The sequence below is a fragment of the Engraulis encrasicolus genome, chromosome 22, assembly GCF_034702125.1.
Source record: "Engraulis encrasicolus isolate BLACKSEA-1 chromosome 22, IST_EnEncr_1.0, whole genome shotgun sequence".
In the NCBI taxonomy this organism is placed as follows: domain Eukaryota; kingdom Metazoa; phylum Chordata; class Actinopteri; order Clupeiformes; family Engraulidae; genus Engraulis; species Engraulis encrasicolus.
In genome coordinates, this window is record NC_085878.1 from 23,516,002 (window position 1) to 23,540,065 (window position 24,064).

Genomic DNA, 24,064 nt, shown 5'->3' on the forward strand with positions numbered 1-24,064 from the left:
CGGGAGGAGGCTGTAAAGCACGAGAAGGGAGCACATGTGGCCTCCTCAGAGGCTTGGCTTATAGCAGCACACACAAACACACATACAAATATACAGATGCACACACACACTCACAGACATGCAAACATTTACATCCAGATACAGGTACCTGCAAATACAGTATATCACACACACTAAAATACATGTAACACACAAGCACAAGCACAAACACACACACGCACACACACACACGCACACGCACACGCACACGCACACACACACACAATGAATAGTAGGCAGTAAAGGCTGAATAGTCATGGGCAGTAGGCCATGTAGCTGCCTCAGGGGTTTGGCTCTGGTTTTGGGGCTTGACAGCAGAGCTTACAGTACAAACATGCACGCACACACAAACACATACTGTACATATCTGTACAGCCACATGTACACACACATGCATGCACACAAATACTGACTCTCTCTTTCGCTTGCTCTCTCTCTCTCTCCCTCACCCCACTCTCTCCAGGCCGTGAGGAAGTGAGAGCTGTTGAATATGACATGACTCAGACAGGCCGGCCAATAGGCTCGCTCGCTCATTTGCTGATCCTGAAGCATCATCTGCAGAGCTAAAGGGCAAACAGAAATGTGATGGAGTGAGTCAGCATACGTGTGTGTGAGAGAGGGCGACAGTGTGTGTGTGTGTGTGTGTGTGCGTGTGTGTGTGTGCGTGTGTGTGCATGTATGAGTGTATGTATGTGTGCATGTAGGTCAATGTGTGCATGCATGTCTGGGATGTGCACCACTGAATGAAGTGGTGCTGAGTGAGAGAAGTCAGTACACACAGACAAAACCTCTGTTTCTCTCTCTCTCTCTCTCTCTCTCACACACACACACACACACACACACACACACACACACACACACACACACACACACACACACACACACACACACACACACACACATACAGCACATACCACTAAACCAATCACATCACAATGACAGCCCACAAATAAACATGTGCTTGAAGAGAGTCTCCAGAGACTTAGATTTGAATGTGCAATGCAGCAACGTGTAAAAGGGAAGTCTTCTGGGGCGCTGTGGCGCAGCACGCTAAGCCCCCCACATTTGGGCTTGCATGCCCACCCACGGGGACCCCGGTTCGAGTCCGGCCGGGGTCATCTCCTGATCCCATCCCGTCTCTCTGTCCCACTCGCTTCCTGTCACCATCTCAGACTGTCCTATCAAATAAAGGCATAAAAGCCCATCCCCCCCCCCCCCCCCCACCAAAAAAAAAAAAACGGTTCCACGGGTATATGGGTATGACTAAGACTACATGAGTAAAGTGTGAGTTTTGAGACACAGTATATGTGGTTGGATTTGTATATGGGTATGACTAAGACTACATGAGTAAAGTGTGAGTTTTGAGACACAGTATATGTGGTTGGATTTGTGTGCCGTGCGCATGTGGTTATGTGCTTATGTATGTTTTCGTGTCTGTCCATGTGAGTAAGTATGTGTAGGTGCCTGTGTTGTGTTTCTGCATACGGGAGGTGCATGAATGTGCCAGTGCGTGTGTGCGTGCATGCGTGTGTGTGTCTTTTAGTCTAGAGAGTGTGTGTGCTATTTTTCGTCTAGAGCAGGGGTGTCAAACTCAAATTCACAGTGGGCCAAAATCTAAATCTGGGACGAAGTCGCGGGCCAAACTCAATATTCAAAAAATACTGAAATTGTGCATGCGCGCACATGCTTACAATACTTAGATACTTACATTTAACACTCAATCCCAGCAGATTTGTAGTTCAAATGTCCCTGCACAGTCTGTTGTAAATGAGTGGAAGACATCACTGTTGCACTTGTATGAGCTTGTGACGCCCAAAATTTCATGTTCAAGTGATATTAAAATACATTAATGTGTAGGGAGGGCCAACTGTAATACACATTTGAAATGATCTCGCGGGCCAAATAAAATGACTCCACGGGCCAAATTTGGCCCACGGGCCTGAGTTTGACATCCCTGGTCTAGAGACTGTGTGTTTGAACAAGTGTGTGTATGACACACTGTTGTGTCAGATGAATTGTCTGCCATTGCTGCCCACAGCCAGAACACGTTGCCCTGACTCACACAAGTGGAACAGTCCTCAATGCTGTGGCCCATTTCAAATGCTCAAGGGCGGGCGCGCACACACACACACACACACGTGTATGAATGCACACGCAATCTGTCTCACTCTCACTTTCTTTCTCACTTTTGCTTTTCTTTCTTTCTTTCTTTCTTTCTTTCTTTCTTTCTTTCTTTCTTTCTTTCTCTCTCTGACTCTCTCTCTCTCTCTCTCTCTCTCTCTCTCTCTCTCTCTCTCTCTCTCACACACACACACACACACACACACACACACACACACACACACACACACACACACACACACACACACACGCATTCTCTCAATGCAACAGACAGCACTTTAATCAATACCAGAAGGGTTGTGATTAGAGAGTTCTACTTCTGTCCAAAGGGGCAGTTCAGAAATGGCTTCATGCGACTGGAGGAAGGACGATGGGAGAGAGAGATGAAAGAAAAAAAGAAGGACAAGACGAGAGAAGGATGGAAGATTTATCCCTCCTGTCAGGAAAATATACTCCCTTTCCACAGACACGTTCCCCATCAGCTCAACAGCAAGGACAGAAGACAACTCCCAAGGTTACTTGCCATAGAGGACAACACCAAAAGTGCCAATGTAGCTGCTGGCTTATGCTTTTGACACAGTTAGCGTTCCCTGAATAAAGAAGTTCCTATTGTTGTTCTATTGCTCATTTATGTTCTGGTTGTGTTATTGGTTATTTAGCTTCTTTAGTATGTCTTGGCTGTTGTCCTGGTATTGTCTCTATTTGTCCACATACTGCTACTGCATTCAAATTTCCCTGCCTGGGGAAACTCAGTAAACTTAGTCTGATCACATCTATCCATCCATGTTTTGGATATCTTTAATAAATAAAACACAACTTCACTAGTTCACGACCTGAAATTTGAACAAGCATGTATGCATACATCCCTGATTCTCACTGCAGAACCGTGTCCGCACAGGTGAGCAGCTTCTCTTGATCGAGTGATTCTGGAGAACCCCGCCCACGCTGGCGGACCTATCAGAGGAGTCGGGTATGAATTATGCGGTGGCGCTGTGCATAGAATTTAGTAATGGATGGCGAGAGCAGGAGCAGTGAGCCAATCAGAGACGCATTTCCACGAGAAACCTGGAACACCCTCTCGTTTCTCCACAAGCCACCTTGCTAACTTGCAAAAACGGCTTGAAACAAAGCAACCAGAAAGTTTTTTAAAACAGGACCAACGCGTAACACATTCAATAACAATGGGGAACACAGCAATATTAATGAAATGAGAGGACATATTTAAGCTTCACCTTTACTTCCATTTTTAGCAAAACAGGCATTTCGTGGTAAGGGGGCACAACGCCCCTCGTTGGCCCACATAGCCACAGACATGCAGAAACACATTTACATACATCATTTAATCACTTTCACTTTTTAGACTGACCATGACATGCACACGCTTCATAGGAAAATCAATTTCCCCTTTTTCTTAACTGTAACTGTACACAATGGCATATGCCAACGTCAACCCCAAAGTCAAATCTCTCAAAAAACAAACCAAGGTAAATATTACACAACAGCCAGGCATTTCAGTTACCTTTAGGGCTTTATGGAAACCACTGTGCAAGGTTACCCGTCAGAAATATTGTATAATGGCTACACAGTGAAGTAAAAAAAAAGAAAAGTATATAGGCCTACATACACACACATACCGTATATATACACAGTACACACACTGTATGGCATGCCTGACTGCATTAACAGCTTGTATAAATTGTATGTCATGGACATCTACATGCCTTTCTTTTATAAACAGTGAAAGGAGTAAAATCCAAACATATGTGGCCCAACACAATATGCATAATGGCAATTTGGCAGTGGTGGCTATAGCATACAGATTGCAGAGCTGGATCCAAAACAACGGGACAATCAGAGTCGCCTCTCAGATACCAGCAACTGTAGCCAAAGGGCTGAAATCATGCTGCTTGCAGCAAGGCCAGGTGACAGCCACAGAAAACACCAAGAAATGCATTAAATTGGCAATGAAAACCATGTCCATATTGAAATTACAGCACACACAACAATCCTCAACGCTTGATTTGCTCTGAACCCTGTGCACCCTGACATGTTGGCTTAGCAGATAATTTTTAAACTATATTATAATTCATAATCACGTTAACTGTAAGGGCTTATTGTAGTCATACTCCAGAGTTCGCTATCACTCCACAAATAGGCTGAATGTAGATTTAGTCGTCAGACATTCAGATACTCTTCTTGCCACAAAGATTAGCAGTCAGACGAGCATAATGCAAACCAAAGTAGGCTGCTGTTGTTAGCAAATTGGCACTTTTACGGGGATTAGTGTCAGGCTTGTCGGGGTCAACTGAGGTGTGTGTAAATCTAGCCATGATACATTATGATTGCTTAACAACCCACACACTGCCCCTTATCACCCCAGAGGCTGTGTTGCTCAACTGGAGCTCAGGAAAATTGTTACTGTCGTCTCAGCCATGTACACAGAGATTTGGGTATATAGTGAGAGTAGAAACTAATTGGTTATAGGCAAAGTAGAGAAGAGGCAAACAGTGTAACACTCACATGCACGCACACATAAACACAAACACACATGCACGCACACACAAACACAAACACAAACACACACACACACTCCCACACACGCACACTTACCGTGGGAGGGGCTGGAAATGGCATCATCTTTTTAAACAAAAGACAGAGGGGTGTCGCGACAGTAACTCCAGTCCTTGTGGGTGCGTTGGTTCCAAAGCAATAATCCACAGAAGCAAAGAGTAGAACTCGCACACCAGGAGCCGATGCAATAGTTGATTTATTCCTTTACATATGTACAAGTGATCAAGGTGCTACCCAAAAGTGCAAAACGTTTTCGGTCACCACACCTTCCTCAGTGCAAAACTGCAATAAATCAACTATTGCATCGGCTCCTGGTGTGCGAGTTCTACTCTTTACTTCTGTGGATCATCTTTTTAAAGCCATCTTTTTGTGACTGGGAAGAGAAATGCCGCATTAGAACAAAATGGGTGGGAGACGTGATGCCTTGTTTTTTCGTAACATTGGTTAAAAACCCACAAAACTGTTATTTTTCCTTTAAAAAAACATGTCAATGAAAGAAGATGTGGTACAATATGTTTCATATTAGTCTTAGATGAGAAGAAACATTTTTGTTAAGATTTATGTAAAGGCTTATATGTCAAATATCATGCGGTGTGACTGTAACATTAATGAAACCTGGAATATAATATATATATAAATTAACCAACAACATTTTGAATAATGTATGAAGCATTTGACATGATTGCATAAATATTAACTTTATATTAAGATATGTGAATGTGAAAAAAACTCAAGAGAGTAATATTAACTACAAGTTCAATTTCGTAACACAAATTGCGTCCTGTGGGGTGACATGTATGTCAATGTTTGTGAATGGGCAGCTGCAAGGCCAACTACAAGGGTCTTAAAGACTGGCTGCTAACCAGTCAGTACCTCAGTTATTGGAGAGTGCTGTGGAAGTTTAAGGTGACTCTTAACCTCTTAATATGTCTTCATATTGCAATCTTTCTGTCACGCAATGCTTAGGTTCATTTTATGGTGTCCTGTGGTGTGACTGCTCTTATAGGAGGAAAAAAAGTTTTTTTTATAAATGAAAACACATATTAAGATTAAACACAATATCATTATCAAATTAGAATGAGCTCTGATGTCAGTCATGTAGGCCTATACAAAAGGGTTAAAATGGCCATAATGCAGTGAATTCCCTGTGGTGTGACTCCATTTTCCTGCGGTGTGACATGCCTATGCAATGTGTTGATGCAAGACACATTTTCCCAAAAATGGCAAAAATAAGGTGAAATTCCACAGACCACTAAGTGCTTTATTTTTTTCTATTTTTTTCCAATTTTTATCCATCATTTTTTTTAGGAATTTGAAAAACTTTTTTTTTTTGCGTTACGCCCTTAAACGTCAACCATCCAAATAACAAAATCATACCCTGTCTACAACTGACAGCTACCATGTGTACTGTTCTTGTGAAGACATTCTCCAGGAGTTTGTGAAGATTCTCATTCATCTAGGTCATGTTAAAAGTAGCCAAATTGTTAGGAACTGGCCTGGATCTTTTTGGAGGTTGGGGATGCTTTATAGCCCTCCTTGGATGAGGCTTTTGGATGAAAAGGTGGAACCTCTTCACGCTCCAAAAAGAAGTCGAGCTGCTTACAACTCTGACTCTTCATCATGTTGCAATAAGTTGTAACGTATCTGGTTATGTTTGAGTTTCAGCAGGTGAGTGATAGTGAACATGTAATATTTGTGTTAGAGCAAGAGTGCTAGTGCTGGAGTAGTGTAGTAGCAGATGGTGGCGTTCAGGCCGACTGGGAACTGTGCAGGTGACCGTTCCCGCACCTAATCGCCAACCAGACGGTGTGTTCACGCCGCAGATCTTAGCGTACTCAAACCAGAAAGCTGGTTCGCAATGTGAACCAAAAACCGTGAATCATGTGAATCATGTGAAACATGTGAACCGTGATGACAACATGGACATCAGCAGGTTCATCTGGGTAACACACAGTCACGTGCGGAAAAGTTCAGAAAAGTTATGAATGCGGGTAGTTCGCAGGTAAGAACTTTAGTGCTGAACGTAACCGTTGCGGGCATTGGCACCGACACCGTTGTGGTCCACCTGAAAACAGTAAGAGTCTACCGTAGGTTTGTGTTTGTGTGTGTGTGTTTAAATAGCAGTAGTGTACAAATGTGTATAAATGACACTAGGTGTGTGTATTACTTTACCTTCCTTTCGGGACAGGGATCCATGTTGCACTCCTTGCTTTTGGGCTTGGGATTGGTGCCCTCTCTCTGGGTAGTTCTCACCACTCTCACCACCATCACCACCAAGACCACCACCTCTCTGATGAATGTGTCACTGAATCCAAGACACGTACTGTACTTCACCCGCAAGAAGGGAGGAATATTTGGGACTCATCAATCTCTGTGGTTCACCACAAGCACCACACCACCACCACCACCACACCATTACACCACCACCTGACCTCATCTGCAAGAAGGCAGGAATATTAATAGCCATAGTCACTCACTACCTCCATTACCAAGACCCAACACTGCTACTACTGCTGCAGGCTCCACCGCCATTAAAACTGCCACCACCCTGTTGGATATTTCATTTCACTTCTTCGGTACTTGTGTACACAGCGCTCCATCAACATCATTGCTGTTGTTTGGACAGAGTGTGATGCCAACCCAAACTTGCTCTTGGCCACTTCTATCCCACCCTTCCCATCATCACTCCATCCTCTCCAGTCTACCACTCTTCCCCCAGGACAACTGTACTGTAGCTCACCGTAATCAAACCCTGAACGCATTCATTTTTCAGATGTGCTTTCGTCCAAATGAATAATTTCAACATGGGTGTTGGCATGGCATGGTTCAGAAATGACAAACACAGACCTTTCTCCTTAATCCCGGCGATGCCATCAGAGCCTAGCCTGGTCATGACCATCCCATAATACTACCATTTCGTAGTGGAGCCAATCCTTTGGCGGGAGTATGTGGATGGCTCGCGAGGCTAATCAAAGCCATACAGTAAGCCCCTTTGATGTCACAGGACATGTGCAACATTTTCTTGGCTGCAGAGACCCGACTCATAATCCTGGATGCCATGATTTCACTTGTTCCATACTGAAGATGAGGCAACAGTGGCATCTTGTCCCTGACGTCTCCATCAGATATCCCCCTGCCTTAAGCCTACTAAATATGATGATGATGATGATGATGATGATGATGATGATGATGATGATGATGATGATGATGATGATAATACATTTATTTTATATAGCGCTTTTCAAGACACTCAGACGCTTTACAGAGACAGAACATGAAAACAAACACATTTCGAACACAAGACATACAGGGACACAACAAAAGTACAACAATAAGTAGACGGAGTGAATGGTTTTAGGTCCATTGATATGGGGCTGTAGGTGTTGTGAAGAGGTTAGCAGATGGGGGCAGAGATGGAATTAGTTATACAAGGGGATACAATGATCCAAAGAACACCATCGCGGCCACGAGTTCGGCTGAGGAATGTAGCCGAACAAGCAGGTGAAGTCACAGCTGAGAAATTCCACAGATGGAGCCGCGGACACGCTGACTGGGGCGGCAGCTTGTAGTAGAACGCCATGGCGGGGTCCGCGGAGACGCCGGTGCAGACAGAAGGAAACATGCTGGACTGCTGGATGTTGTAGTGCCCGCGAGCCGGTGAAGCCAACAGCCAAGCTGGCTTAACAGCAGTCAGCTGTGAACTCCTCATTCAGCAACGGAAAATTGTCCCCGCGAACAGGTGTTGTAGAAGCAGTCATACAGCGCGCCTACTCCAGTGCAGCTGGAAGGCCACCGTGGTTCGTCAACAGCCAGGTATCGACGACAAGTTGTTTGTCCGTCCGGAAAGAATGTAAAGTTGTGCAGAATTTTTTTGTGTGATGGTGGTAAATTGGATTGAATGGATGGAAGAAAGCGAGCAGCGGCTGCTAAACGCGCCAGCGTCCACACGCCTTCATTCCAGATGATGATGATGATGATGATGATGATCAGGATGATGATGATGATGATGATCAGGATGCTCACGAAAGCAATGTTGGCTGGTGCCATAAGCTGGTTCCATAATTGTCAGCAGAAGTCTGTCGTTTTGAATTAGTACCAATCTACAATGATACCCCTGCTTGCCAGGAGTGTTTATCTATTCTGGGTGTTTACTTGCTCATAAATGCTCCAATAATGTTATGCATATTGTAAATGTGATGTGTACCGATATGACTAATATATGATTCATATATGAATAATATTTGGTATTACATTACCTTAATACAAATGGAAAATTAGCTCGATAACAACTTATGAGGTGACCCGTTTCATGAAAATAATGACACTGCAAAGGGAATGTGCTGCTTTGTGTGTTTGTTTTTTATTTAGCCTCCACTCTACTATTATTTCTACAGATCAGGACCCCATTACTCAAAAGCGTTATTGTTAACCAGTTAGCAACTTAGTAGGTTGCCAATGGGAAATTGCATTGCAGGCAAGTGAGTTGCCAACTTAGTTAGCAATGATGCTGTTGAGAAATGCACTCTTGTTAAGTTCCGTAGCTGCTACGTAACAGGCTTGTACGAAATTCCGAATGGAAAGAATTTCAATTCAAAGTAATGCCATAATACAAACACTAGGTGGTGGTGTTCTATGTACTTTCAATGGGTGGTGTAGATTAAATTCAAAGAAATTTAAGGTAATGGCACCACCAAGTGTTCGTATTATGGCATTATTTTGAATTGAAATTCTTTCCATTCGGAATTTCGTACAAGCCTGCTACGTACATCCCATACAGCATCACACTCCATGGCCAATATGACCTCTGCTGTCCTCCATTTAGCGCCATAACTTTGGTTTAAAGGCATTGCGTGTGCAGTGACAGCAACAGATCACAAACACATTTACAGTGCAGAAAATTGATGCCCTGAACAGCAGAGAAAGCGGGGTTATTGAAAGGCAGTAAAAACAGGGCGCTGTTCTACCCTTGTGCTTGTGCTTTTGCCATATCTTTAAAAGGGAGCCTTTGGCTCAATAACAGATGGGCCTGAAACTAAACAGGCCTGTCAAGCTCTGGAAATGAATGTGGCAAATATTGTTTAAAACGCAGCCATACATTTTCCATTCCATGACATGCCTTTTATGTCTTTGCTCTCTCTCTGCCCATGCAGTTTGACCCACCCCTTATACACACATGCATACACGCGCATACACACACACACACACACACACACACACACACACACACACACACACACACACACACACACACACACACACACACACACACACACACACACACACACACACACACACACAACAGTCCTCCACCATTCCTCCTTTCACACAAATATTATGAAATGCACCATCCACCTGTAGGGTTGGGAAGGGCTTAACCAACGTGTGTGTGTGTGTGTGTGTGTGTGTGTGTGTGTGTGTGTGTGTGTGTGTGTGTGTGTGTGTGTGTGTGTGTGTGTGTGTGTGTGTGTGTGTGTGTGTGTGTGTGTGTAGGGCTGGAAGGCGAAGCGCTTGAGATGAGGGCCCATGTCCAAACTACACAGAGATGTTTTCAGTTCTTTCCTCTTGAGTGATTGTGAATTGCTACATGTGTGTTTTGGAAACATCCCCTCTGAACATCTTGAACCCGACACATTATAGTGTCAGTAGGTCCTTCACTGCTTGTTAGCCGTCACAATAAAACAAATAGCAGACGACTGAACTCCTTCAGAGATTAATTAACAATCCAAACCATCTGGAATCGTCCTAGTATTAATCATGGGTTGATTAACAAGCCAAAGTTACGAATTAGCCCAACCAAACATGCAAATAAAAAACGATTAGCGGAGGGCGATGTAGCATAAATCTTGCATGTGGCAATCTGTCAAAACAGTGATGACTCACTGGATGAGAAAATATAAATACACTGCTAATGAAACACCAAAAATAATCGCCTTCATTTGTACAGCAACACACTGATGCACATTTGCATCATGTCACGTTTCATGTCACGTTTGTTTAACTTTCTGTGCCTTAACATGTGTGATTCAGTGATAAACAGTGTTTTTCTATTCGCCATTGAGGACTCTCCAGCCTGTTCCAGAAAACGTTGTTCCCACTGCAGTGATGGAATGACTAACATTTTAAACAAATGCAAGATATGTTTTCTCTTCATGCATGTGAGTGTACAATACTTTGAGAAACTATGCTAGAGTTTGATATTTCACAACTTAAACCAATTAACACGTTTTATTCCCCTCAGATGTCATGCTAAAAAGCCATTCATAATTCAAGTGACCGCAACATATCACTATTAAAACTCTTTGACGCATGGCGCCCCTAGTGGATCCCGTATCCGCGACAATGACAATCATACACAGTGTAATACAATGTAGTGAACATGTTTTGTCTAAACCACATATTTTAGAAAGGAAACAGATGTGTATAGCCAATATATACAACTCAGTAAATCCCAACCTTGTAGCTGCTAGGGTTTGCTAGAAATACTTAATGCAATCCTACACCTATTTTTGATGTAAAGTAAACAGTGGTCTTACCTCGCCAAACAAACATTCCATTTATACACGATAGGCTGCTCAAATGAAATTATTCACCCAATCTAAAAATTTGTTATACCCACAGAATCAAACCCATGAAGTGTAGAAAACTTGCAATTTGATGTTTCATCATGTTGCTTACCAGGAAGTGATAAAAGTGTTGTATTTCCTCATTGAAAGAAGCCACGGATACTTTGTGATTTTTGTGATAATAAAATCCTTTATTTGCCTAAATTGAGGGTGGCTATGGTTACTGTGGGTTGTTTTCTGTCAGAAACGAGCATATTTGTTTGCTAGATTTCATTATTTTATGTGTAATGTAACCTTTTCAAGTCAAGTCAAGTCAAGTCAAGTCAAGTCAAGTCAAGTCAAGTAGGTTTATTGTCAATTTCTTTACATGCACTGGTCATACAAAGAATTTGAAATTACATTTCTTGCTTTCCCATACAGACATAGACTAATCTAGGTAAGGACATAGACAGTATAGACATAGACAGTACTTATACATGGACTTAAGACAGTATGGACATAGACAGTGCTCATACAGACATTTAAAGTGCAAGACTGGACAACAGAAGACTTGTAGAGGACATACATTAAGAGGTATTTGTTGTGCTTTTGTGCTTTTCCTAAAAAAGTCCTTTATAGCGTTCTGACATGGTAATAGTAGCATTTTGAAGAAAAATAAATATTAAAGGTCTGTCAAGTACACCAGCAGCAGTGTGTGTGTGTGTGTGTGTGTGTGTGTGTGTGTGTGTGTATGTGTTTAGTGCAGGTAGAAGGTGCGTTGTGCGTCTTGTGTGTGTGTTCGTGTGTCTGTGTGTGTGTGTGTGTGTGTGTGTGTGTGTGTGAGTGTGTGTATGTTTGGGTTTAGTGCAGAAAGTGCAGTGTGTGTGTGTGTGTGTGTGTGTGTGTGTGTGTGTGTGTGTGTGTGTGTGTGTGTGTGTGTGTGTGTGTGTGTGTGTGTGTGTGTGTGTGTGTGTGTGCATGTTGTGAGTTAGTGCAGGTTGAAAGTTCAGTCACAAGTATAGTACTGCAGGTGGTATGTTCAGTCGCAGATATGGTGGTGGGGGATGGGGGGGGGGGTTGTCAGTGGCCTTGCTGGCTAGAGGCTGACATTGGAGGGAGAGTGGGTTGAGTGTTCAGCATCTTGATCGCTTGGTGCATTGTGCTGCTCGCCAGCCTGGTGGTACGGGAACGGAGGCGCCTGTACCTCTTTCCAGAGGGCAGGAGGCTGAACAGTTTGTGTGCAGGGTGGCTTGTGTCTTTGATGATCATCAGTGCTTTCCGGGTGAGGCGTGTGGTGTAAATGTCCTGCAGGGAGGGGAGTGGTACTCCAATGATCTTCTTCGCTGTGTTCACAACACGCTGGAGTGTCTTCCTGTTTTTCTCCGTGCAGCTTCCTCCCCACACTGTGATGCAGTTGGACACGACGCTCTCTATGGTTCCTCTGTAGAATGTTGTCATGATGGAGGGTGTAGCACTTGCCTTCTTTAGTTTGCGCAGGAAGTAGAGACGCTGATGGGCCTTCTTCGCCAGTGATGTAGTGTTGGTGGTCCAAGAGAGGTCGTCGCTGATGTGCACTCCAAGGAACTTGGTGCTGCTCACTCTCTCCACAGCATCGCCGTCGATGGTCAGTGGTGGCAGTTGTTTTTGGACCCTTTGGAAGTTGACAACAATCTCCTTGGTCTTGTTGACATTCAGCAGGAGGTTGTTGTCTTTGCACCATCTGGCCAGCAGGTCTACTTCTTCTCTGTAGTGAGTCTCATCGCCCTTTTCTGATGCAATATCTACACACGAAACCCACTTCCGGGTTTTCCAAAGCACAGGGGACTCATAAAAACTAGGGTACTTCGTCCGGACGTGCCTATGTCACTAGTGATGCACGTCCTCGTTGCCGAACTGCAGTGGGCACTGCACTGGGACTCACTAGTTTCAAACAAGCGATTTAGGGTTAGGTTTAGGGTTAGGGTTAGGGACGCTATGGACCGTTGTCATGGTGATGAATCAAACGTCGTCGGCAACAAGGACGAGAATAGCTATTGTGACGTAGGCACGTAATACTGCCTCCGGACGAAACAACCTAGAATTTTATTTTCCCCAAAGCACAGCGGCACCACCACGAATTCGGTCAGAAGCTCAACTCATCAGGTCTAAAAGTGATTGACACCTCTTTTGTCCAATAGTAATGGCCTATTGTTCTACGAAACCAGAGCGATACAGAGAACAGAGTCAGGCGATCTCCGCTGTCTGCTAGGGCCGACTTCCTCATTAGCAAAATTAGCTGTTTTAGCTTCTCAGTACTGCTCAGTGTTGCGAATGTTAGTTCCTAGTAGTGGGCGTAGCACACAGCAAATGCAATGCGATGCAATGCAGGGAATATGACAAGACTTGCTGTTCGTAGTAATAACTTCAGATAAACATCACAGGTGGTAAAACTGTTGCGATTATCACCACCGAGACAGTTGATAGTTTACATATTTGTGGTGATTACCCCGCAGTATAGTTCGTTAGTCCTTATTTTTGGCTGTTAATGTGGTGGTTCTATGTTGAGTCTATGGGAAGACAGCACCTTTAGGAACAACCTTATCTTGCTGAAAGGCGGGGCTGCAATTTAATTCCTGGTCCTCCAATCGCGTAACTCTGTTCTCTGTATGGCTCTGTGCGAAACTACTTAAATGCCCACAATAGAGTGAAATGCACATGTGATTGGTCAATGCGTAGCAGTTTGCAAGTTGAATGTTGTGGTGCGTCAGCCAGACAACTGACCACCAGTAGTGCGTAATAAGCAGTAGTGCTGATAAAACACTGTAAAGGTTATTCAGTTAATATTTTATGATTATAGGGATTATTGCATTGCTTCTCTCACGTTTGTAACATTTAGAACACTGATAATATATGTGGAAAGCAAGCACATGCAACACTATGCACTGCAACTACTAAACACAGGGAATGCAGTGAGTCTCATCATAGCCACTCTCCTAGAAGAAAAAAAGGTGTCTGACCTCATGGCCTCATGTCTACTATCTACATATCTTAAAAGGCAGGTTAAATAATGTTTTTGATATTATTCTGTACTTTTTAGTGCATAATATACCCTATATAGCACTATACAGTATATAATTGACTATCTAGTCTATGGGCCTTCCTAATTCAGCTATAGGCCTAGTACTTCAACACATAATGGTTTAAAATGGTTTGACAAAGACAAAATGCAAATACAAATGTAACCATACTTAATTTTCAGTGAATTTCCCCTGGTAAATATGGGTAGGGTGAGAGAAGTTGGATAGGCACTTGGGAACGCAAATGGCATGTACTGGCTTTTCTTTTGTATCTCTTTGAAAACTTTGCCCAAGGTCTTCATATTTTTACACATGTTGCCAACATGTTGTTGTGTCAGTTTCTGCCATTTCTTTTTTTTTTTTAGCTCTGCCCCTAAAACCCAATGTCAGGTTAAAAAATTGTGGGTTTTTTTAAATGAATTTTACTGTTGTGCCAAGTATAATGTTGAATTCATAAACATCTCAATTTAACAATTTGGCTCTTTTAAGTTGATGTCCCAAATCTAATCTTTCACCTGGTGCATACATGATGGCAACAGCTTATGTAGAACCAGAGATATTGTACAATGAATGTTGGATGTCAAATATAGGTGGAAATTGCCCATGTTTTGCCTCTGCATCAAAGGGTTAAGGCAAGTCCATGGGGAGATTTGATTATATATTTTCTTAATAGCTTCAGATTTTTTTTTTCACAGTTCATGAACTTGTGTTCGTGGTACTGGAAGTACTCTTCTGTTCTGAGGTTTCTCATTTTAAATGTTCATACAATACCCCATGCAGTGCTTCCTCTGCACATAGTCTCTGGATAGTTGATAACCGATCTGGTAGAGTAATTTGAAGGTCAGTCAAAATCTCATGATTTTTTTTTCTCTCAGATGTCTGACAAGGCAAACATCCCACAGACCGCCTGGAGCTCTGTAAAATGATGTCTGCCACCGGCTCTGAGGAGGGTAAGGGGTTAGGGGGGAGGAGAGGTACATATAGAGGCTTGGGAGAAGTTGGGGTGGAGAGTCCGGGGAGGCTCACCCTCTGTCAAAGATGGTGTGGGGTTTTAGCTCATAAAACATGTGGGTCGTTAGGACAGAATGTGGGAAGGAGGAGGTGGGGAGGAGATGAGGAACCTCTGAAGCCTATCCAAAGATGCCAGCAGAGATATTGCATGCCAAGATAGTTTGCGGTAATGCATGTCTATTCGAGCAGAGTGGGGTTCAGTTCTGGGAGTAAGTGCAGGTGTGTGTTGTTAACGTATGGCTGACATTTTCTATAGCCTACTCTGTGGCCTTGTGGTTGGTCCATAGGAGGTGAAAGAATCCCCCTTTATACAGGACTGCATCCCCAGTGAGCCTGCCATGATAAATCTGAGCTTATTCATCTATCTTTACATAGAACATTTCTCGCTGCTCCACTCCGGGAAATATCAACTACCATGAATCACCACTCACCCTTCATCTTCCATCTTTTCGCCACTTTCCCTGTCCAATACATCCTTAACACCTCACTTCCACCACTTCCAAGCTACTCTCTCTGTCCATTACCAGCTCCCTAGATATTGTAAGAGAATAATTCTGTCATGTTAGGACATAAGAAAAGACAAAGTTCCTCTCCAACACTCTATTGCCCACAGTCATCCAGCTTGTCCTGACTTATAACTGGAGCACAGGGGTGAACAAAGACAGCTCAGCTTGACAGCTGCATGAGGTTAGCTAAATACTCCCCAAAGAGCAGAGAATTATATCATATAAGAGAGCGCAGGCAGGCGTACAGTACGTGGCAGAGTTTCAGCTGCTTGTTCCAGTCTCTCGCCTCAGACTGCTCAGCAAGGGCTTCCTCTATAAATCAAGATAGCAGCCTACCTGCCAAACCAGCAGCGTATGGTAAACAGGAGGAGAGGAGAGGAGAGGAGAGGAGAGGAGACGAGACAAGACGAGAGGAGAGGAGAGGAGACGAAAAGGACAGGAGAAGGAAGGACAAGAGAGGAGTGGAGAGGGGAACAGGTGAAAAGAAGAAAAGGGAAGGTGAGAATTGTGAAGGATAATAAAGATTAAGAAAAGGTGAGAGAGAGTAGGAGCGGACACGAGGTGCGAGAAAGACATAAAACTGAAAAAAGACCAAAGTTAGAGCAGAACATTCGAAAAAAAAGAGAGCGTTCAAGAGAAAGAAAGTATGAGAGAGAAACAGAGAAAAGATGGAGGGGGGTAAGGACAGAAAGATAGAAAGAGGAAGAGGGGAAGAGAGACTGCTGCCATTGAGCACTATTTATGACCGGGCTTTAACCTCATTTAATGACAGCTTTGTTTGTCTTCCAAGCGATCCGTTTCCTGAAAAAGAGATCTGTACCTTAGAATTTACGGCCATCCAAACACAGAGGAAAAGCCATTCAGGCCTAATAGGAGGCAAATGTTAAACGACATTGTCAGGACCACTTAAAAACTCTGGCCTCTCCAAAAATACATCTTACCCAGATGTGGTAAGGAGGTATGGCGAGTGGATGTAGGGAGGAGGAGAGTAGGGGGTGTATGTGAGGATCTATGGATGAGGCTGAATGGAGAAAGGTGGAGGTGCTGAATGGAGAGAAGGAAGCAGGGAGAGAATGGGGGGTTGGCATATAAGGATATATCTCTCACACATATTTCACATTATTTAATAAAGAGGAAACTAGTCTCCAAGTAAGCTGTGCTGGAGAGCAGAGAGTGGAGTGGTGATGTGCTTTCAGCATGGTGAACTTTTCACCCCAAGGAGGAGAAGGGGAGGAGAGGAGAAAGGGGATATAGAAAGGCAAAGAGAGGGGAGGAGAGGAGAAAGGGGAAGAGATGGAGGGAAGGAGAGAGGAGGGGTTCCTGCCTCCTCAGGAGCAGGTTCATTTTTTCATGGTTAACTGAGTGGCTTACTGCTCATGGACTCCGGTCAGGAGACCAGATATATATTTTTTTGTGTGTGTTAGTGAGTGTGCGTGTGCGTGTGTGTGTGTGTGTGTGTGTGTGTGTGTGTGTGTGTGTGTGTGTGTGTGTGTGTGTGTGTGTGTGCATGGCCGTAGCTACATTAGAGGTCAGGGAGGTCTGGACCTTACTCATTTTGTCTGAGGTTTTCTTTATTTTTTTTTGGAAGGCCAAATATCTATCATGTTTCCATGCCCCATAATTCATAATTATGCAGGTATGGCACCGGAATTCCCTAACCACTCAGCAAAAAAAATATCAAGGGTTACTGACAGTTGGTTGTCTGTCGAATAATAGGACACCATTGCCCTCGTGAAATAGTTTATTTTCATTCCACAAGAGCTCTGTAAATGCAAACACTAATTGAGAATCTACCCCTTTCTATTCTACTTCACTTATGAGACATACTGTACTGTGTATAAATATGTACATTACATGTATAAATATGTAAATATAAATATAAACATGTATAAATAGGTAAATTATATCATGTTTTGTCTACATTTTTTTTGCTATACGCATCATGGACCTCGCCTATTCCAAAACGCTGGTTACGGCCCTGTGTGTGTGTGTGTGTGTGTGTGTGTGTGTGTGTGTGTGTGTGTGTGTGTGTGTGTGTGTGTGTGTGTGTGTGTGTGTGTGTGTGTGTGTGTGTGTGTGTGTGTGTGTGTGTGTGTGTGTGTGTGTGTGTGTGTGTGTGTGCTGTAGTGTATGTGTGCATGTGCCAGGAGGTTCTACTCACTGATGACATCAGGTCCCTTGGCTGTAATCCTCAGGTTGCGGCTTCCAAGAGGAATATCAATCATGCTCTTGATGGCTGCAAATTGAAGCGCAAACAGAGACCAAAGTCCTGAGGTGAAAGAAGTTACACACACACACACACGTCAGGGGCGGATTAAGAAACTATAGCCCGCTGGGCCAGTCATTGTCTTGGTCCCCCAACCCCACCCGAGCCGCACCTCGCCCCTGCTAATTGAAAAGTGAAAGCCCATTGGGAAACTCCAACTCCCATTGTCATTGTGACACAGCACTCCACAGCACACAAGTGAACACTGCACACTGCACACAACGAAATTGCATTTATGCCTCACTCGTGCAAGGGGGCAGCCATGACTGCCCTAATTGCACATGTTGAGAGAACTGTACGCAGTGCGCACAGCTAGTAGGCAATTGGACATGTATGATACACACCAGTTCCCCCATGCTATAGAAAGGGACAGACTGTATACATAGTGTGCGCACAGAGGCACAGGAACACATTTTCGGACACATTGCCAAGGTGGTTTTGAAGGCTGGTTTGGGCTGTGGCCGCAGGGCCAAGTTGGCTTGGCCCCATGGGGCCTCTGCCCCACTGGGCCTGGGCCCGGTTATTAATCCACCACTGACACACGTACAAGTACACACACACGCACGCGTGCACACACACACACACACACACACACACACACACACACACACACACACACACACACACACACACACACACACACACACACACACACACACACACACACGTTGCTTGTTAACCTTTCACTTCAAACTACAACCCATGTAATTAACTGGGTACTGTGAGTGTGTTAAGTTTGTTGCCCACTTCAATGCTCTCTCTAAGTACAAAGTACACACATGCATCAAGTGAATGGCTACCAGTGGCAGCAGCTAAAAGTAATTATCCTGAAGTGTTTTGAGAGCATAGTGCTGTATCTTTATGCAGCAGTATGTGAAGATGAATGTGGCAGCGAGGAATGGAGAGATGGAGGCAGGAGTTAGATAGATAAGGAAAACAGGCCTCACAGTTTCACCTCTGAAGGGGAACTTAGGACCAGGCTACTGACTAGACACGAGTCCCTAGAGAAGGACCGAAGACTAAACAGCTCGTAAGGGTTCAACTCTACTCAATTAGTCACCCTTACACACACACACACACACACACACACACACACACACACACACACACACACACACACACACACACACACACACACACACACACACACACACACACACACACACACACACACACACACAGATAAAGACATACAGAACATACTCAATGAAAGCACACAAACACACTCAGATTCAGCACACATTTGATGCACTCTAAACTCTACGGTGTGTGTAGCCTAAAAGCAGAAGCTGACTAATTGTAACGTTTCCCCTCTTCCTACACTACAGTATCTATCTTTCACACTGCTTGTATTCCTGTCTCTCTCTTTGATTATCCATCCCTCCCTCTCTCACTGAAGAGGAGGCCAAAGCAAGGCAGTAGAAGCACGCACACACGCACGCACACACACACACACACACGCACACACGCAAAAGCAGGCACACGTAAGCACAAAGAGACACTGACGAGGGCAACGGCCGAGGCGTTTGTCTACGCTTCTGCTGCTATGTAGATAAAAAAATAAAAAGGAAGAAAAGAAGAACCCGAGTGCGATCCACTTTTTCACCTTCAAAGTTATTCAACTGGAGACGCACCACACGGAAGAGCGCGGTGTATCATCAACTACTACACGTAAGCACAAACACACACACACACACACACACACACACACACACACACACACACACACACACACACACACACACACACACACACACACACACACACACACACACACACACACACACACACACACACACACACCACCCCAAGCCCAATACCTAAGGAAGGCCCTGTCTGAGAGTCTGGATCATCCTGGCTAGCTCTCCACTTCCTCTAACCTCAGCTGGCTGGAGTGCCCGGTTGCCAGAAAGGGATAAGACTGAAGATTCCTCCTACTCGTCCTCCACACCCAAACGCATCCGCTAGCCTGATTGAGATCATAATTCTTCCTTTTCGGGAATACACAGTGACAAGCCAGTTGGGTTTGTTTAATGAAGCATGTTGGAGCCTTAATGGAAAGTTGGATGATGTCCATCCCAGGAGAAACTCAGTCATATAGACACAAACACACACACACACACACACACACACACACACACACACACACACACACACACACACACACACACACACACACACACATGCAAGCACACACACATGCACCGTAATGGATTTCATTCTGGAGTTGGAGATGAAAAAATATGAGGTCCAAGGTGGACAAAGGATTACGCATGCTTAACAGTTTGCTCTGCTTGTGTTTTAAAGATGGAGAGAATTGGCGGAGATGGGGGGGAAACACAGAAACTCGGGGGTAATTTATGAGGCTAAAATAATTTGAAGAGAGGAAGGATGCATGTAATGTGGAGAGCTGCATCATATCAAGCTAGCCCCTTAGCGTACTGCATCGCACCTGTTTATTCAGTGATGCTGATTTAGCACCTGAGAGAAGATAGCTAAAAGGCTTTTTATGGGGTATACCCACACAATACGGTCACAGCTGGGACATCATCACATCCAGATGGATAAGATATATATATATTTAAATTATGCAGCATTGCATCTTCTGCCTCCATGTAAACAACTGAACCCAAGAGGAATTTTGTAGTATTACTGAGGCAGCACACATGCAAAATATATGAACTGGATTACAAAATATGAATCACGCTGCAATAAAGCTCACTGGGACTTCTGCTGATTTAGATTATTTTTTATTATTGTTATTCTGGGATTTAGACTAGATGCAGCAGGATTTCAACAAAATGCCATTTCCATGTAATGTAAAATGTAATATAATCTTTCATTTCCATGTCATGTAAAATGTACTCCTCCAGTTTCTGTTGAGAAAGGCAGTCTCTGGCGCTGACTCATAGCCTATCAATCATCCCCGTAAAATAAATCTTTTAGAATCAGGTCGTGGCCTTTGCATATCTTCATGGAAACAGAACGCTCATGTTTCATAATTCTAACTTTATAGTACCCACTAGAATAAGGTAAAAAGAGGTAAACAGATTACAAGCGGAATGCCATGAGCCATGTACTTTAATATTGACAACGTTGTTGAGGCTAAATTAAATATTCAGCAAACCCTCCGCAGCCTGTTGCTGAGGGAGCTGAACTATGACATTGGTGCAATAAATGTTCTCCCATCCAACTGACTGACTGAGTGAGTGAGTGGAGCTTATATACTTTGCTATTAGTTGTTAATCAGGAAGGAACCATGCAAACAACAGGCTGAGCAGAGTGGAGTGGAGTGGAGTGGAGAGGAGAGTCAATCTGAAACAGAGAGAGTGTCCCCTCTCTTCAAAATGCTCCATGATGAAACACTACAGCCACTCACATATCAGTTGACATTTATGACGTGGAGGCACTGCCATTATTTTAAAACTGGTTCAGTTCATGGAAAAGAAGAGGCTATATCCAAATGCAGGCTGTGTCCAAGTACATTCCTCTCCTATGCCAGGCTGGATTTTGTGGAGCTGGCCAGCTTGAGTTTCAGCAAGAATTTAAACAAAGATGGCATTGAGAAAAGAAGGCGAGAGGGGATGTTACAGAGTTAAATGATTCTGTTTTGGTTTCCTGGGCGAAACCTGCTTCCTCTGTCCTATTTTTCGAAGTTTTTTGTGTCCGTAAACAAGGATGAAGGTGTTTTCTGCTCAGCTTGAATTAATTTACACTCTGTAGAGGATGGTGTGAGCAACTACTTCCAAAAACCTGCTGAGATGCACAAATGTCTTACTTTGATCTTTTTTTGCACACTTTCAGAAAATTCACAAAAAAGGAACAGCTAGCACATGCAACAGAGCAACAGAACTGTACGAAAGGTTCTCATTATTTATCATTACGGGCTATCATTTTACAAACATGAAAAATGCAAACTAATAGCATATTCAACTGTGCTGTGCCATGCATATTTATGCATGCCCTTTCAATTGTACCTGCAATTTATTAATGAAACTTTGTTGCAACCTGTCCGGCATGGTAATTTCTTTGACAACCTTATTCCTTAATTCGATGAGGTTGAAAAAATATACATTTTCAAGATCTTCAAGACGGAGGCCATTAGTCATGCCTTGTCTTCAGCTCCAATTTTATACCCCAATAGGCTGTACTTACTGTAGTCAGGGAATCCGGCATCAGAATGAGCTCTATATGTCACATTATGTACAGCTCTCTGACCTGCAAAATCACCTCTAACAGAATAAGGGGCCTTCAATATTTGAGCAAGTGGAACTGATCCATTTTCAGATTTGTCACCAAGTAAAGTTACCTTTGCAGGCTTCAGATTCGCCTGAACTAACTCTTTTCCCAGTGGTTTGCACACAGTGTGTTTTAATGTGCAGGGAAAGGGTTATAGGAGGGCTGCGCATCACAGCTCTTTTCTAATGTATGACGAGCCTAAGCACTTTCCCTTCTGGATGTGTATGGGCAGAGTCTTTCAACAATTAAGCAAAGCTGGAACACGGCCAGTGTCTACTGTGCCACCCCAAAAATAATGGCTTTTGGAAACAAACTCGGCCCACATTTCTGGGATTTATGAGGGCAATGAAAGAATTTTGAGTTTGTGAGCTCGTCAGCTGTCACTGACAAAAATAGTTGTGCAGAATCATGAGCTGTTTCCCCTGAGTCAAGAGAACCCATAATACGTTTTTTTTAACATGGATCATATTTGGGCAGATACATGAGGAAATTAGCTTCGAGTTCGCCTTGGGGCTTACTTTTCCACACAAACACGGCAAACCCTAGAGGCCGAAGTGATTTATGAACACTAGCGCAAAACGCAACAGACGCCATGTAGGAAAACAAAAGTCAAAAGAACAACAATAAACTTAAGTCCAATACTGCACATCCTTTGCTTTCTTTCCCTACTTCTCTCCTGGATAAGGTATTTCTTTTTCTTTTCCTTTTTCTCATCCTTTCTTCGTTTCTCCCCTTTACTTTTTCCTTCTTCCATTCCGTATGCAGGGCCGGGCTGCTCCACTCTTGACAGGAATGGGCCGTACTGCCAGCAGCTCATTAGGAAGTTTACTGCATATTAATAACCAGAAGAGGGGCAGGAAAACAAGCAGGAATCCGGAGCATCATCCAGAGGATGTATAAGATGCCTGGACAGTTTATAAGAACCTGGACAGTGTGTAAGACGCCTGGATGAAGTGGCCTATCTGATAACTGGAGTTACATGCGGGCCGTGGCTCTCCGTGCCAAGCGCCCGCTACAGCGACTTAAAGAAAGCCGGCATGTCATCGCAACCTACGGTGAATTATTAGGTAGGCAGCCTTGGAGAAAGCATAACGTGCTTGGATTGAGTTACGCCGAGATTTGGTTAAGAGTGATTCTACGATTCCCCTACGCTTTTGGCAAAAGCAAAATGTCAATTATCAGTATTTTTTTTCAACTAAATGACCTAGATGTTTACATAGTGTATATATTTAAGTTTCAAACAAACAAATTGCCAAGCTTAATCTTAAATCATTTGATAAATACTGTAATGAAAGCGAACATTTGCTTAATTATTTTGTCAACAGTGTTATGGACAAATACTATGTCATTTCAAACATATATAAAAATACTACAGAGTTGAAACAATATATGTTTGAAAGTGCTTATGTCCCTTAGCAGTAATGTTGTCTTTAATCTGTGCAACTGATATAGAAAATGTGATTGTTGAGCTTCATAAGTAAGATTTTATGAGTCACTGTGATACAGACTGACACATTTTTCATCATAAATCCCTGTAACGTCTGATTTGAATATAGTCACCCTCCTTACACAAGACTTCCTTCTCCAGAGATAATCCCTAGTGTATGTTCATAGGATTTTTCCAACACATAAGGGATCAATAGCGCAAAAACACTTTCAAAACAGTCAACGGTGTTACTCAACGGTGTTACGGTCAACAGTGCAGAGGAACAA